Here is a 15039-nt window from a genome sequence, read left to right as displayed (position 1 = left end):
ATGTAAATAAAGAAAATATCAAATAAAAATAATAAATAAAAAATTCAAAAATTAGAGAGATAGCAATAAAAAAAAGAAAGTCAGGTACAATATGGTGTGTTTAGAAGAGACCTGCTTCAGTGAATATATAAATGATAGAAGCTAATAATTTTGGAGTTCTTTTGCATGATTCTATCCCTAAAAGCAAAAGCACTGTATTTGTTAAATATTTGGAACATTAATGTATTTTTCTCCTTTTGATGACAGGTAGAGGGTGTCAACTGCCATCTGTTTGAACGATGTCATAATAGAGCCAGAAGCACAGACTTGGACCTAATGTGATGTAGCCCCAACAGTAATGGCCAGGAAGGGAGTACACGATACAGAGTTCCAAAGACTGCCCTAAGAATCAAACCTTTCCCAATGCTTAGCAGTAGAAAGGTGAGTTTTTGTTTGTGGGGTGTCGATGTATTGTCATATTGAAAAGTGGAACTTTGCTCCAAGCCTTAGGAGTCTGATTTGTCAAGGTACTCACAACCAAAACCTAAATTCCACAAGTCGTTTTTAGACAGTGTGGTGGTTAATTTTCATCTTATTTTCCTTCTAACAATCAACTTATCAGCATCTCCTTGCATACAGTCACCTCTGAGCTGATAGGCTCATAGTTGCTTATTGGGCGGGTCAGCATCTCCGTGCATACAGTCACCTCTGAGCTGATAGGCTCATAGTTGCTTGTTGGGCGGAGTCTTTAGAACACCGAGTGTGAAGCAAAGATGATCCTGCAATCTCAAGTCAAAGCTCTGTCACAGAAACGGTTAAGGTTTGCATTGTTACCAAGTTGGAAAACTACAAAAGTGACATTCATTAATGACGTAAAATGGCCTCAAGGTGAGAATGAAGATGCACTAGGTCTTGGAATGAAAAGTGACATTAAGTCAGGGAGGAGAAAGGAAGCTCAGGCAGGAAGTACAAACCAGTCGGAAAGAAGCAGAGTCCTTTGGGTGAGGGCCGTTTTTCTGTGGTACTGAATTCACAGCCTCTTTTCCCAGAATCTGTGTACCATGGGCCCATTGTGTATAATCGCCACCTCTGTGCTTTCTTTTCAGTGTCCTCCTTAAAATGTGTCTGACCAAGGATACCTTGGTATGAGAAATTTCTAGAACCACCACAGGACATGGATTCAAGCCTGGCTCCTTTGTTTCTTGTACAATTGTGTGCAATGGAAATTTCTGGAAAAAAATAGATATTCTGCTTGACACATTCCAATATTACTAGCACATGGACCAATGGAGGATTTGAAGTGTGGGTAAGACAACTAAGAAACTAAATTTTTAATTAATTTCATCTAGACTTAATTTAAAGCAGCCACATATTCCTAATAATACTGTACTGAACAGCAGACTCTAGCTGTGAGATCCTGAGCAAGATGTCTTAATTTTTCTATGCCCATATTCCCTGTCCAGTGAATGCAAATGATAACAGCTAATATTAGGAATAAATGAGATAATATGTAAATCCCAGGGATACTTAGTATAACATGAGCCCTCAGTTAACAAGCTAGTTTGCAGTTACATTAAATGCACCAAAGGGTCAGAAAAGATGGCTAAATGGTTACGAGTACTGGCTGGTCCCAGAGGACCACAGTTCAACTCTTATCATCAAAATGGTTGTACCCACCTGCAAATCTGGATCTAGGGAATCAAACACTCTTTTCTGGTTTCCATGGGTACCAGACATACACAGAAATACATGCAGGCAATACTCGTAGACATAAAATAAAATATAATTGAAAAATATACCAAGATGCTATACACTTTTTATTTATAAGTTATGTTTTACTTCTAAAAATTTACAACAGTGAAAAAGTGAAATAGCATGTAAGAAAAATGATTATAAAATATCTCTAGGGCTGTACTTTCTTACTGCCCTAAGTAGCAACAAACTGATACTGCATTTTGAAGGTTCCTTGAAATTTTTCTATAACTTTGTATCTTCTTCTTGTTAACTTCTAAGTGGGATGTTTGCTCTTTACCTATTTAGCATTTTTTGTCTTTCATTTATAAACTTGACTTATGAGTTTTGCTTTAGTTTTGTTTTCTATGAGAATTTGAACTTCAAGGCATATGAAGAAGAAAAATCAAGAGAGGAGAATGAGGAGGAGGAAGGGGAAGAGGAAGAAGAAGAGGAAGAGGAAGAGTCGAGGGATGGGGACTTGAAGGTTCTTTGTTTCTGGATGCACTGTTCTTGGTCAGCCCTTCTCCCACCATTATATAAATGTCTGCACATGTGGCAGAGACAGTGGGAACTTCTCAGCACATGTTCAATGTGCTGTTGCTTCTGTCCCAGGTTAACCCATCTGTTTGTGCCTTAACCTGTGCACTCTGTGGTCTTCTGTCTTTGGCTCTTGTCCTCTAGATCTTCCCAAACATCTTAGCACTTAGATTTTGTGGCCATTCCCTTGAAGGCTAAGAACAGAAACCCTTCTGGAAAATAATTTATTTAAAAACAAGGTTTATACTCAAATATGTTAATGTTTACTTGGTTCTATACTGGTTCTGTATATTAAGGTCAAATTACAAACCACAGGATACACATATCTGATTTTAACAAAATATCTATTTCCAGTGCATTTTTTCTGATTAACATGAGTCATTTAGCATACACAGCATACATATTCATGAACACAAGATATTAAAACATAGTTAAGTTTGTTTCATGGTTCATTATTTTAGAAACATTATACTAAAAATAGAGCTTTGGAGCCTTCAAGTGCCTCAGTGGGTCAGGCAATCTGAGTTTGATTCCTGGGATTCACACGATGGAAGAAGAGAACCAACTCTTGCAAGTGGTCCTTAGACTTCCACATGTGTGCTGTGGTATACCCGTATCTCACACACACACACACACACACACACACACGCACGCGCACGCGCACGCACACACACACGAATAAGATGTAATAATAAGAAAACAGAACTCATTTTCTTGAGCAGTTTACCTCTTCCAAACATCATAAGATCTTTTGCACAGAGTAGGTGGGATAATCCACTATGTTGACCTTTTCTCTAAGCAACACTGAGAAATTGTCTTTAGAGCAGTGCTTTGGAGAGGGCTCTGAGTTGTGGCATGTTCCATATGTGGGAGGAAAAGGTAAACTTGGAAAACAAGCATCCTTGGCTGTTAGATGTTACAATGGCGTTCCACAGGCAACACATCCCCTCGTTGGGAAGCAGCAATGTAAGAGTCACAGGGAGCTGTAAATGCTCACTCTTACACTTCCTGTTTGATCCCCAGTGAGTATATAACCCAACTCCAAGGGAAGACCAAAAGAGAAGAGATGCTCATGTCTTCCTGTTTTCTACTTACTACCGCCAAATCCCCAAAAAGGCTAGGATGAAAACAAATGGCCTCATTTAGCTTTCAAAAAGTACAACAGAGTCATTAAATGGGTAAATCCGGGGTGCACACAATTCCCTTTCAAGATTAAAAATTAAAGGAACTACTGAGGTCACCTAGTATGCATGGGACAGCACACTGCTTTATATGTTGCACTGCTCTGGGCCTACCTCCCTAGAATGATGGGATGATGCAGGCAATATCGATGACGGTCCTGATAGCTAATGGTTCCTCCTTTTCTGTGTGTATGATAAACTCAGGATAGGTACTACTTTTATTTTTGTTTTGGAAAGGCAGAAACTAATGCAGAGACAAAGGAAGTGGTCTAAAGTAAGGCAATAGCCTTGCACATGAAGCAGGCACCAAGAGACCAGATGCTCTGAGATCAAGACTGACTTAGCCACTTACCTAGCATGGTTGGCTGCCTCCACTTTTTTTCTCAGCAAAGCAAAAATTCTTTACAATAGGAGAAAAAGAACTAACCACAAAAAGATCATCAAGGGTAGGAAGTGTTTTAATCTTCCCACCTCCCCTATTAACACATATGCACACAACAGGAAAAATATGAATGAATGAATGAACTGATGACCCAAGTGCAGCTTTTGTTTTTTAATCTCATTTGCTTTTTTTTTTCTGGTAAACTAAAAGAAATCTACTACATTCCATATAGTGGTCGCTGGAAATATAGTTTATCTCAGAAAAGGATGCTGCTGTTTTGGCTGTGGGAGGCTTGTGTTTCTGAGTAGTTCCTTCAGATATTATAATAAGTTTGCTCACATCATCCCATGTTTTCCATCCTTTCCCCTTTCATCAATAGCACCAGTAGGGAGCTATGTCTGTGTTTGAAGTTTTTATGCAGCCATAGCATGTCAGCTGGTTGCAAGTCAGAGGGCTTGTATTTGGAGAAGCAGGTTGACCAGTTGATTCTCCCAAATTTCTGTCAAACAGAAAACCAAAGGCGTCTAGGTGAAAAACTTGAAAATTTATTTTGAATGTGATAAATTATGAGGAATAAAAGGGTTTTTTGATATAGAGGGTAATAAAACATTAAACCTGACATTAACTTAATAAATGATTATTAATGGTCAAGGATTTGTCATATCATTTATCATAGAAAATGATAACAGTAAGCTCATGAACATTTGGAGCACTCATGTCCCACTTTGTAAAAACATGCACTCCATTTACTGTGCACAGCATAAGAATGGAATATATGAACTGTTAACTATAGTGAGCACAAGTAAGCATATTTATCTAAGTCATGTCATTAAAGGATTTATAAATGATTTTATGAAAAGTCATGTTTTTAAGAATATCATTTTTACCTACATTTTGTTTGAAATGGTTACATGTAATTCCTAAACAAAGTGTTTAGGGAATGGAGAGATGACTCCACAGTTTAAAGCACTCTCTGCTCTTCCAGAGGATCTGGGTTCAATTCCCAGCAGCCCCAAAGCAGATGACAGCCAGTCCCAGGGAATCTGACGTATTCTAGCTTCAGTGGGAGCCCAGCACACATATGGTCAACAGACATATATCCTGACCAAACACCCATACACATGAAAGTTTAACTTTTTTATACTTTAAGTTAAAATAAAATTACATTATTTTTCCCTTTACCCCTCAGACTGTCACAAAAATTCAAATTCTTGACATCTTTTCCTCAATTTCTATAATTTCAGTCTCTATAATCATGCTTACATGTATGTGATTTCAGGGCTGAGCACTTGATATTGGATAATCAACTAGAGGCTTCTTCCTTTTGGAAGACTAAAGCTCCTGCTTTCAGCATCCCCTAGTTAGCCTACAGCACTTTGTGTAGGGTTGGGGTCCTTCAAGGGTTCTCTTTCTACATTAACTAGTCTGTTGGTGTCATCTTTCTTTGGATCTCATTTAGGCAACCTTGCTGTTGGGACACTGTGGGTGTCCACCTGAGCCCCTCCCCCACGACATGTCTAAAGATGTCGTCTTCAAAGATATTACAACTGATAAGCAACTGGGGTTTTTTGTTTCTCTAATAAAAGTCTGAAGGAACTACAAAGTTAAACATTTGGTGATAAGATAAAGAAGGCACAAAAGGTACAAGAGACAAAATCCAATGGAAATTCAAGAAAAAATCCAAAGGAAAAACTGTTGTCATAAATGAGATCGCAATGGAGAAGAACCACAAACTTAAATTTGATTCTGATAGGAAGTAAATCAAACAAATCTTGGCACAAAATGATCCAGAGAAAATCAAGACATGAGGCTGGAGAGATGGCTTAGCAGTTGGGAGCACTGACTGCTCTTCCAGAGGACCTGGGTTCAAATCCTAGCACCCACATGGTGGCTCACAACTGTCTGTAATTCCAGGAGCCAACACCCTTACACATACAAACATTCAGGCAAAACATCAATACACATAAAATAAAAGCAAATAAATTATATTAAAAAATCAATACAGAGTCAGTCCATACAATTATGATTATATTGTAAATCACTTCATATCAATGAATTTGAAAATGTAAATAAGTTGATACATTTTACAAAAATGCATCTGCATAAGATGAAATTTTCAAAATATTAACAATTCTGAAGCAACAAGAGAAATGTTAGCTGTGGTTTAAAATCCCACAACAAAGAAATAGCAGACCAAGAGACTTTGTGAACGCTGTGTTAAAACATTCAAGGACAAATTGTTCTGCTCACGCACAAGTTCCTTCAGAGAAGGCAAGAGGAAGATGCCTTAACTGTGAATGTTGCATAAGCTTGACATTCACACTAAATGAAGACAGTTTGACAAAAAAAATAGCCAATCATTAGAGTCTGGGTTTTATACAGTCAAGTTAACTTTACTTTTTAAAGGCATGATTACACCAACATTTAAAAATCTACAATCATGACTTATCTCATCAGAGCATATTAATTAGTTTAACATAATCATCTCATGAAAAGCACAAAATATGTTCAATAAAACTGAGCATACATATTTTCTATTTGATGAAGGAATATAAAAGAAGTTCTTTAACCTAATAAATAGAGATTGTTAACAATTTATAAAATAATCTTTATAAAGATTAATAATCTATAAAAAAATCTATGGCATATGTTACAGCGAATAGTAAAATATTAAATAATTTTCCTTAAAACAAGCTGATTAAATAATTTATTTTGATAATAAGTATATTAAAAATAAAACCATCTTTTAAAAAATATTTATTTATTTATTTATTTATTTATCTGGTAAAACTCCAGATTTTTTTTGCCCTCCTGGTCCACCTTCCAATTGTTCCACATCCCATACCTCCACCCCACCCTCTGTCACCACAAGGATGTCCCCATCCCACACCCCACCAGATCTCTAACCTCCTTAGGTCCTCCAGTCTCTTGAGGGTTACATGCATCTTCTCTGACTGAACCCAGACCCTGCAGGCCTCTGCTTTATATGTGTTGGGGGCCTCATATCAGCTGGTGTATGCTGCCTGGTTGGTGGTCCAGTGTCTGAGAGATCTTAGAGGTTCAGGTTAATTGGGACTGCTGGTCCTCCTACAGGGTTGCCCTCCTCCTCAGCTTCTTCCAGCTTTCCTGTAATTCAAACACGGGTCAGCAACTTCTGTCCATTGGTTGGGTGCAAATATCTGCATCTGACTCTTTCAGCTGCTTGTTGGGTCTTTCCAAGGGCAGTCATGATAGATCCTTTTTGTGAGAACTCCATAGCCTCAGTAATAGTGTCAGGTCTTGAGGCCTCCCCTTGAGCTGGATCCCACTTTGGACCTGTTGCTGGATCTTCTTTTCCTCAGACTTCTCTCCATTTCCATCCCTGCAGTTCTTTTAGACAGGAACAATTTTGACTGTGGGATGGCAACTCCATCCCTTCAACTGATGCCCTGTCTTTCTACCGGAGGTGGATTCTACAAGCTCCCTCTTCCCAATGTAGGGCACTTCATCTAAGGTCCCTCCCTTTGAGTTCTGAAAGTTTCTCACTTCCCAGGTCTCTGGTACATTCTGGAGGGTCCCCCCAATCTCCTGAGGTTGCCTGATTCCATTCTTTCTGCTGGACCTCAGGGTTTCAGTCCTCCTCCCCCCCACACACACCCAATACCAGATCATGTTCCCCTCTCCCCCCATTCCCTTTCCCTCCCCAATCCCTCTCTCCTTCACCCCTTGTGGTTGCTTTCTTCTTCCTCCCAAGTGGGAATGAGGCATCCTTACTTGGGTCCTTCAGCCAGTTGACCTTTTTGAGTTCCGTGGATTGTACCTTGGGTATTTTGTACTTTTTTTTTTGTTCTTTTTGGAAGTGGTTAATATCTACTTATTAGTGAGTACATACCATGCATGTTCTTTTGGGTCTGAGTTACCTCACTCAGGATGATATTTTCTAGTTTCATCCATTTGCCTGCAAAACTCAAGATGTCCTCATTCGTAATAGCTCAGTAGCACTCCATTGTGTAAATGAACTACATTTTTCTGTATCCATTCTTCTGTCATGGGACATCTAGGTTGTTTCCAGCTTCTGGCTATCACAAACAAGGTCACTATGAACATAGTGGAACGTATGCCTATGTGGCATGGTGGGACATCTTTTGAGTATAATTCCAAGAGTGGTCTTCAGGTAGATCTATTTCCAATTTTCTGAGGAACCTCCAAATTGATTTCCAGAGTGATTGTATCAGTTTGCAAACCCTCCAGGATGGAAGAGTGTTTCTCTTTCTTCACATCCTCTCCAACATGTGTTGTCACCTGAGTTGTTATCTTAGCCATTCTTATTGGTGTAAGGTGGAATCTCGGGTCGTTTGATTTGCATTTCTCTGATCACTAAGGACTTTGAACCTTTCTTTAGGTGTTTCTCAGCCATTTGAGATTCCTCTGTTGTGAATATTTGGTTTAGTTTATACCCCGTTTTTGATTGGGTTGATTGGTTTTTTGGTGGTTAGCTTCTTGAGTTCTTTATATCTTTTGAATATTAACCCTCTATCAGATGTGGGGTTAGTGAAGATTTTTTTCCCAATCTGTAGGTTGCTGATTTGTTTTATTGACTATGTCCTTTGCCTTACAGAAGCTTTCCAGTTTCATGAAGTCCCATTTATCAATTGTTGATTTTAGAGCTTGTGCCACTGGAGTTCTGTTTAGAAAATTTCCCCTGGGCCAATGAGGCTCTTTCCCACTTTCTCTTCTATTAGATTCAGTGTATCTGGTTTTATGTTGAGGTCCTTGATCCACTTGGACTTGAGCTTTGTGCAATGTGACAGCTATGGCCCTATTTTCATTTTTCTACTTATAGACAGCCAGTTAGACCAGTACCATTTATTGAAGATGCTTTCTTTTTCTATTGTATATGTTTGGCTTCTTTGTCAAAGATCAAGTTTTAATAACTCAAAACTAGAAAAAGTAGACAGGGATTAGCAAGGAGACAAATGATCACTTCATTACATTGGTCAGGGGTAGAGTACTGGCCTAGTGTACATGAGTTAAGGACTTCCCCAGTACCACCATTGTTCACACAAAGCCAACAATAACAACTACAACAAACAAACAACGACCAAAGCATACACAAAAAAAGCCTGGTAACACAGTTCAGTGACAGAGCCCTTCCCAGCATACAAGATGCCCTAAGTACATTTCCCAACAAAACATAAATGCTAACATAAACACACACAGAGAATAAAGCCCTGTGTGGGTGTCTGTGTGTACAAATGCATCCATATGGACACTTACACACAAATATAAAGCACATTTTCATAATTCACTTGCAGATGAACTGAAACAATAACTCACTTTGTTAAGTGACAAACAAAACAAAACTGATGGGTAAGCTAAATAACATAGCTACAAAAGAAACATTTAAGGTTCTCTCATGATGTTGTGTACAAGCTTGATTTCCTAAAAGTCAAATTTTTACATTAAACATGGATATCACTAACACATTTGGGGAATAAATGCAAAATTAACAAACTGTTCATGTTAGCATAAGACTTAGCAATGAAGATCTGTATGTTACCTCCATTTGATGCCCTCAGGAAACCTGTTACAATTAAAAATTTCAGCACTGAAAGGTCTCCCTTTTAATTTTCAGTTTTATTTTTTGAGAGCTGTTTCTTAAAAGCTCAACTATTTAACAGGCAGAAGAAGGCACAGTCCTTGTCAAATGAACTTACATCTGCTGCAGACATTCTCCCTCTGCTCTGCACACACACACACACACACACACACACACACACTCACACACACACACACACACACACACACACACACACACACACAATCTGAGAGGTCCCACTGCTATGTTGCTGTGCTATATACAGTTGGAGCATCCATGTAGTTTCAGATTTTCTGTTTGGTTCTTTCAGCTCTTGACGCTCTGGTGGCCTGGGATTGTGGAGGGTATCAAAGCTAATGAAGGACTCTGGCTGTGATTACTAGAACACTCTCCATGTATGCGATGGAAAGAAAAGGCCCAACATTGTGCAGAAAGAGTGCTGGTTGGCTTGGCGGTTTCATCTAAAGAATTGCCTGCTCAGGTTCCCAAAGAGATAAAATAGGAATGTTCAGGAAAAGGCAGTGGGAAAATGAGGTGGAATTTATTTATGTTTCCTTTGAGTGGCGTCAAGAGGGGAAAGTGGAAACTCATTCTTTTTCTCTTGAAACAAGCATTTTTTGTGGGTTTTTTGTTTGTTTGTTTGTTTGTTTGTTTGTTTGTTTTTGTCTCGTTGTCTGTGGCTAAGATCCATGTTCTGAGTTATCAAATGCTTATTTTCAATTTGTAAAACCTCAAATTTTTTCTCAAGAAATGGAATTTCTAACTCTAATTTCTAAACTTGCAAAAACATGATGAAGGTTACTGCAGAGGTGCAGACAGTGCACAGCTTATGACCGCCGAGGCAGTTCACAGTGTTCTACTTCTGAATTCATTAGCTGTTTTTCAGTGACTTACCAAAATGTCCTGAAGAGGGACAGTCGGATTTGTCAATCATACCTTTAAAAAGATAGTCAACAGAAAGTCCAACGGCTTATTGGGAGTTCTGATAAATCATAGAAACTGGTTTCTCTGAATTCTACCTCCAGTGGAAGGAACTGAAAGAATATCCAAAAAGAGCAGACATGTTGTGCAGGTGAAGGGGCTTCCCTTCCTTTCCTCTTTCTCTGCCTTCACGTGTCATTCCACACTCTCCATCCTCCCAAGTGTTATTCTGAGAGTAACAACAGTCAGAAAATGTTGGGATGAGACTGTAAAAGGCAAAGTTCTGAAACACGGGAGATGACAGGGCTGGAGCTCCCTCTAGAGACCATCCCATGGTCAGGAGAGGGTCCTCACCAGTCATCTAGGGCGGCTTGATGCTGGCCCATCTCCTGGTTTAAGCTCCTCTCCTTGGAAAGCCCTTACAAACATGGAGGCTATAAAGAGCAGGGTTTGCACTATGATCTACAAGATGTCCCATCTGTGCTCACTGTATCCCCAAAGCTAAAGCTGGTGGGGTTTATTTGATCAGCTCTGTTGTCCACAGTAGTGCTGAGTGGTCACCACACAATCGATCTTGACACTACTTCGAGCAGAGAATATTCATTGTTTGTTGTCCCTTCTTTGGGTCACAGGCAGATAAGTAGTCCTAGCAAACTTATACTTCCATTTCATCATGACCTACACAATGTGTCCACCATTTTCCTTCTTAATCCTCGGAACACAGTAGATGAATCACACATGTGGCATAACTGTCACCTGCTAGGTGGCACACTATGATTGCAGTTCTTTCTGCACACTAAATTCTGTGACTAAATCCTTATGATTCATGATCTCTTCAGAGACAGTACTAACAACAAAACAGCAAAGATAGGTAAGCTCTTCAAAGCTTACTACAGGGTTCCTTCAGGGTCCGGTTCGATCGTCCCGCGGACACAAAAGATAATTTTCTCTTAGATCATGGAACCCAAGCTCTGCTGCCTAGTTCTCAGACTTCAGCTGCTTCCTGTTTCCTTTCTGCCTTAATCTCACTCTACATTTGAAGATTTCCTAGTATGTGATTTCTGGGTGTATGCACAACAAAACATGACTAGCAGATAAAATATTTTTAATGTTCATAACTTTTGAAATATTTTTCTAATCTTATAAAAATTCATAAAATTGTATAGGCCTAAGAAAAACAAAGTCAAGGAAATGAAGAAATATTTAGTTGGCTTAACCAAAGTCATTCAGCCAGTAAGTTACTTAGCCAAGGTGCAAATATTAAGACCACATCCTTGGTCCTCTTCCCTCACTTTAATTGCCCAAATGATCTAAGTGTGATTGTGATTTAACAATTAGGGTCACCATCTCTGCTTTCACACCACCAAGAAACAAGTGTACAAGGAACACAGAACAATGTGTTCTAAAAAAATGATCATAGTAATAACCAATGTAGGATTCCTATGTGGGCTAAGTTTAACAACCCTAAGGTTTTGCAACTGGGAATTGCTTCACAGTGTGGAACATTATTATTTCTTTATTAAATAAAAGAGAAGAATATGCTAATTTTTCAGTGTCCTTACTGAAAGAAGTCTATGAATCTATATTTGTTTGACACTAGGTTATGTACATTTGTTTAAGTGGATTTTTTTTAGAAAAGCTATATTATTGCTCAAAGATAGACTGTATGACTTATTTTAATAGTACAGAATGTTAAGAAAATCCCAACTAGGGAAATAATTCTAATTTTCATTCCATTCAAAATCTGAGGTATATAACAATTAGTTAATTAATATAAGATATTAAATGAAGATGAAGAAAGAATACCAAAAATGTCAAATTTCTTGTCAAGTACATCTTTTTCTAATCTTCCTCCTAATAAACATATAACTATGTATTAATGCAGTAAATCTTTCAGAATATTCTTGAGAAGGGATAATTATTTTTCTAAATCCTTATTAAATCATTTGCACCTCTGGAAGTGTCTTTTAGACTTGCTGAGTGAGGATAGGCAACAACTATCAACGCACTTCATAGTTCATCCTAGTGCATGCACATATGTGTACTCATGTAAATGTTTTTAAACTATTCAAAAATAAGAGCCTTAGAATCTGCAGTGCATTTATACTCTATTTAAATCCAGTGTCAGTATTGATCATTAATCTATTAATCATATGTCATAATCATCAAAGGATCACTACCCATGGCTTTTAATACACTAAGTACAGATTTTTTTTTCTCTATAAAGAATTTGTTACAATACACTACAGTAGTTAATAGTATAGAAAGTTCATCAACTTGTTAAAACTAAGTTAATAAACACACGTGCCCATAGTATTACTTATTATTAATGATCCTGTATTAATTGTTAATCTAGTGTAACTACATTCTTTGCAATGTATTGCAAATACATTCATCTGCGTACTTTCTAAGTTCTCCTTCCCCTTTGGAGATAATTTTAATAATCAGTTTAGCTTCTCAACCCTCTACCTAGATTTTTCAAAGTGAGACTATATAGAAATGCTTTGTTGCATCCCATAGTGACGATTTTATTTCTTATATTGCCTTGTTTTGGCATTGAACATATCTAGCCATCACACAAGGTCTGACTGTCTCTCCTCTGGAATAGCCTGATCTTACAGTTTATCATAGTTCCTTGTACAAGAACTAGAGCCATGTGTATTCTCTTGGTAAGCGGGTGTGCACACACAACTCTGCACCATAGTGTATGTCCCTACTTTCTGTCCTGTGCCAATGTATTTTTCAGTCATAGATACCAAACTAAACAGGCCTCTGGTGCTCTTAAATCCCACAGGATTCAATCTTGACCCTCACCATCTCCTTACTGATGATTCACTTATTTTTGGTATCTTCTTCTCTGTCCCTGTAACTTACCACAGCTTGATCAACTTTCCTGTTTGTTGAATACTGGACCTCCTGTGAATGTAACACACATTCTGCACCTCAGTTTTTCAGTGCTGCACCTGATTTCCTTTGAATATTCTTCCCACATCTTTTAATCTCCTCCATTGTTGGTGGGATTGCAATCTGGTACAACCACTTTGGAAATCAGTCTGGCGGTTCCTCAGAAAATTGGACATAGTACTACCAGAAGATCCAGCAATACCTCTTCTGGGTATATACCCAGAAGATGTTCCAACTGGTAATAGGGACACATGCTCTACTATGTTCATAGCAACCTTATTTATAACAGCCAGAAGCTAGAAAGAACCCAGATGTCCCTCAACATAGGAATGGATACAGAAAACGTGGTACATTTACACAATGGAGTACTACTCAGCTATTAAAAACAATGAATTTATGAAATTCTTGGGCAAATGGATTGATCTAGAGGATATCATGCTGAGTGAGGTAACCCAATCACAAAAGAACACACATGATATGCACTCACTGATAAGTGGATATTAGCCCAGAAACTTAGAACACCCAAGATACAAATTACAAAACACAAGAAATTCAAGAAGAAGGAAGACCAAAGTGCGGATACCTCTCTCCTTCTTAGAATGGGGAACAACATACCCATGGAAGGAGTTACAGAGACAAAGTTCTGAGCTGAGATGGAAGGAAGGACCAACCAGAAACTGCCCCACCCAGGGATCCACCCCATATACAACCGCCAAACCCAGACACTATTGCATATGCCTGCAAGATTTTGCTGACAGGACCCTGATATAGCTGTCTCTTGTGAGGCTATGCCAGTGCCTGACAAATACAGAAGTGGATGCTCACAGTCATCTATTGGATGGAACACAGGGCACCTAATGAAGGAGCTAGAAAAAGTACCCAAGGAGCTAAAGGGGTCTGCAACCCTATAGGAGGATTAAAAATATGAACTAACCAGTACCCCTAGAGCTTGTGTCTCTAGTTGCACATGTAGCAGAGGGTGGCCTAGTAGGCCATCAATGGGAGGAGAGGCCCTTGGTCTTGTGAAGATCATATGCCCCATTACAGGGGAATGCCAGGGCCAGGAAGCAGGAGTGGGTGGGTTGGGGAGCAGGGAAGGGGGAGGGTATTGGGAACTTTTAGGATAGCATTTGGAATGTAAATTAAGAAAATATCTAATAAAGTCTAATGACATTCTGTAGTTTAGATAAAGGTGCATGCTCTTTAAATTACTCTAAGCTATTGTTTCCTAATAAGGCGAAGGATGGGAAAAGTTTTCCCTATTAGTTAAATTCTTCAGGTCCACTTCTGAGTTAAGGACATTTTTCACATCTACAATTATTAGCTGCTAATTTTATTATCCTTCCTTACTCTTTCACTAGAGCTTTCATTGATGAATCATAACGTCAGAACGATATAATGTTGAGAAAAGAACTTCACTCAGATGAGTCTCTAGGATCTTTGTTCCTCTTGCACTCGTGCGTGGGCAGCCCCTTGGCTGCTGCTGTAGATCTTGGTTCATTAAGCCAAGAAAGATCAGAATTAAGTGAGACCAATTCCATATCAGCAAATCTACTTCAGAAAGTCTGCCTGCTGATGCTCTAATGATGGCTCTGTGGTTAAGAACATTAGCTTCTCTTCCAGAGCATCAGAATTCAGTTTCAACACCCAGGTGAGGCAGCTCACCGCCAGCTGTAACTCAACCTCCAGGGGATCTGATGCTGACAGGCTCTCTCTCTCTCTCTCTCTCTCTCTCTCTCTCTCTCTCTCTCTCTCTCTCTCTCTCTCTCGTGCACTGCAACAACTATGCGTGTGTGTGTGTGCGCGCGCGAGCACGCATATAG

At 38.9% G+C, this 15039-nt stretch overlaps 1 protein-coding gene across 3 annotated transcripts in view; it reads right to left on the bottom strand.

Moving 5' to 3' along the window:
* Lhfpl3 (LHFPL tetraspan subfamily member 3) overlaps positions 1–15039 on the bottom strand; it is a 509869-nt gene that overhangs the window by 488385 nt on the left and 6445 nt on the right. The window lies entirely within an intron of this gene.

Source organism: Mus pahari, chromosome 2, assembly GCF_900095145.1.
Source record: "Mus pahari chromosome 2, PAHARI_EIJ_v1.1, whole genome shotgun sequence".
Classification (NCBI taxonomy): domain Eukaryota; kingdom Metazoa; phylum Chordata; class Mammalia; order Rodentia; family Muridae; genus Mus; species Mus pahari.
Note: the sequence above shows the minus strand (reverse complement) of the source record. Positions and strands in the feature narration are given on the sequence as shown.